The following is a 3,097-nucleotide window of genomic DNA, read 5'->3' on the forward strand; positions in this document are numbered from 1 at the left end:
TCCATGGGTGTAGTTGTCTGTTGAGGTGGCCGTGGGGGTGATGTGGTCGTCCTCGTCATCCGTTTTCTTCGCCTTGGCCTCACTGGGGGCTCGTTTGTTGGTGATGTGGCGTTCTTGCGTCGTTCTTGATGTGTTGTGGGTGGTGGTGGCCATGGGTGATCATGGTGACATGGTGTTGGTCAGTGGGCATCGTGGATGGTGTACAGTGGCGGCTATGGGCGGTTGTGAGTGGTGGCGGCGACTGGTGGTGGTGGTGGTGACGAGGCGGCACGGGTGTGGGTGGTGGTGGGAAGAGAGAGGTTTTCAATGGTGGGTTGAGGGTTGTGCAAATTTCCCACTCGCGGAATTTGCCAGCGTCCTTTCTGGGAAGAGGTCAGCCGGTTGGTATGTAGGGCATATAATTTATATCTATAATAAAGCCATTGTAGTGTAACTGGTAGAGTGGTCGTGTCTGTAATATGCTACTGTGTCCATAATGTCAAGGGTTCAATCCCAGTGAAAATTGACCCTAAAAAATGGCCAAATGGATCGGTGGAGCCCGATCTGAACAGGGGAGATGGCCGGAAATTGGCAAATATATCGATTTGATCCGGAGAAACCTGATCTGCACAGGGTCAATTTTCACTGGGGTTCAATTCTTGGGGTTGCGCTTTTTTTAAATATTATATAATAACAACAACAGTGACAAACTACTGGTCCTACTGGACTCCTAGTGCTCGGAAATTCCTACTGGACTCCTACTGGATTCCTACTGGACTAATCCTACTGGACTCCACTATACCCATTCCTTAGGAATCCGCAATTCCTTGTAATTTGGGACCATTCCAGTAGGAATTTACTAGGACTCCACTAGGACTCCACTAGGACTCCACTAGGACTGGGACACAAAATTTGTATGGTGATCAGCCAACATAAAAATTGTCCCAGTCCTAGTCCAGTCCGGTAGGAATCCAGTAGGAATCCGGGAGTCCAGTAGGAGTCTGGTAGGAATAGGTGGAGGAGAGTAAAGAGCTCCTCTTCAGGCCCACTCGATCCCACCAGCACAGGAGTCCAACATCGACCTTGGCTAATGGACACGACGCCTGTTACTCGTCCCCAACCACCGGCAGCAGTTCCGAGTCTGACTTGCTACCGATCCCTCAAGGTGAAAATTTGCCGAGAGTCATTCTATCAATTGACAATGAAGGATTTCAGAGAGAATCACGGATTGCGTGAGTGACGCATTTGAAGTGCAAAACAGGCCTCGGTGAGTCGATCTTATTCTACGGCGGAGTAGACTTTGCGTCATTCGCCTCACGACTTGGACTTCGCGTCGGTCGTTCATTTCTTGACTTAGACTTCGCGTCGGTCAATCTGGGAGGTTCGACTATGTGTCACCTTACCTCTGGCACATTTTCGACAAAACAGTGAGTTGGTTTGCTTTGAACGATAGTCAAATGTTTGACTGGCTACTCATTATAGAGAATAAGTCTGAAAAACTGGGCTACACATCAAATTCATTGACCATGCACGCTTGGCTTTACAACACATTTGGTCATATCGGAAAGGATAACACAGGTGCGCTGGAGGACCTCCTTTGAAGTTGTGTAGACCTACAACATTTCCCTAGGTTCATTAACTCTTTAACCTTGCTTTAATTCTGTTGCACCACAAGCTGAAGGAGGCCGCCGGTAGATTTAAGCCGCAGGGGCAAAGATCATACATGCAATATCACAAATACCCTATTTGGATTGTCTGGTTGCAGTGATTGTTCCAGATCCAATGAGCAAACAATGTCTGATACTTGCCACGGGCAGGAAGCCCAGAGTGCCGAGTTCCTTTGGAAAGGCGAGAAGGCCGTGACTTCTTGAACTAATGACTGTGAAGAAGACCTATCAAAAAGTCAGGAGGAAAGCGAACAGTTTATGCTGAAAAGACTGATGATTTTGAATTCATAACTCTTGGATGAGTCCAACTCCGTACTATTACTGGTGGGAAATGCCTGAAGGCAACAGTACTGGTAACGTCATCATTATATGTTGATCAACAGAATCAGGGAATAACGAAACAAGATGGGCAGTGATTGAAACAAGCATAGTCAAACCTCCCAGATTGACTGACGGGAAGTCCAAGTCAAGACTCGATGGATGAACACCATATTGTTGAAAATGTGCCAGAGGTAAGGTGACGCATAGTCGAACCTCCCAGATTGACCGATGCGAAGTCTAAGTCAAGAGATGAACGACTGACGCGAAGTCCATGTCGTGAGGCAAATGAGGCAAAGTTGTAGCATGAAATCAACACACCTTTTTTTGCTTCAGATGAGCCTGCCACTGGTGAGTGCCGTAATTTATTCCGCAACTAGGACACGAAGGGAACTTCCAAGGTCTGAAGGGAGTACTGGTTTGAACGTGATCTTCGGAGTCTATAGTACTACTTGTAGTAGTACGTGATCCGAGTCAGCAACCGCAACTTCAAATAGTGAAACATCAATCATATCAGTTGTAACCCTGGGAATGAATCCCACAATGGCCCGGCAGTGATTGAAACTTGCACAGGGTAGGACTAGACGAACCTCCCACTGGCAGATTGGCCGACGGAAAGTCTAAGCGAAGACTCTGAGATGAACGACCGATGCGAAGTCCAAGTCAAGAGATGCACGACCGACGCAAAGTCCAAGTCAAGAGATGCACAACCGACGCAAAGTCCAAGTTGTAATGCGCAACCGACGCGAAGGGGTCCAAGTTGTGGCAAATGACGCGAAGTCTATTTCGCTGTTGAGTACAAAGGAAAATGCACCTTATTACGAGCAACTACTAGGATGGGGCAGATACTCTGTGAGACCAGCTCGAAGTTCCTCGAGCTCAGACGCTGGGACTAGGACGAGGCACTGTTAAGGTCACTTGTGGATCGGAAACTTGAACTTGAACTTGAACTTAGTGTGTGACCGTACGTGACTGTCTTTGGTCATATTGATCAGCAACGTCCATGCCAATCAACAAATAAAGAAACATCCATCGGTTTAATCTGTAGTGGCGCTGCGTACTACTGCTAACTCTTCGTTACTCCCTCAGGCTCACCGTGGTGGGCCCTGCTCGTACTAATAACACGCTGTTCA

This window comes from Laccaria bicolor, genomic scaffold (genome assembly GCF_000143565.1).
Source record: "Laccaria bicolor S238N-H82 LACBIscaffold_56 genomic scaffold, whole genome shotgun sequence".
Classification (NCBI taxonomy): Eukaryota; Fungi; Basidiomycota; class Agaricomycetes; order Agaricales; family Hydnangiaceae; genus Laccaria; species Laccaria bicolor.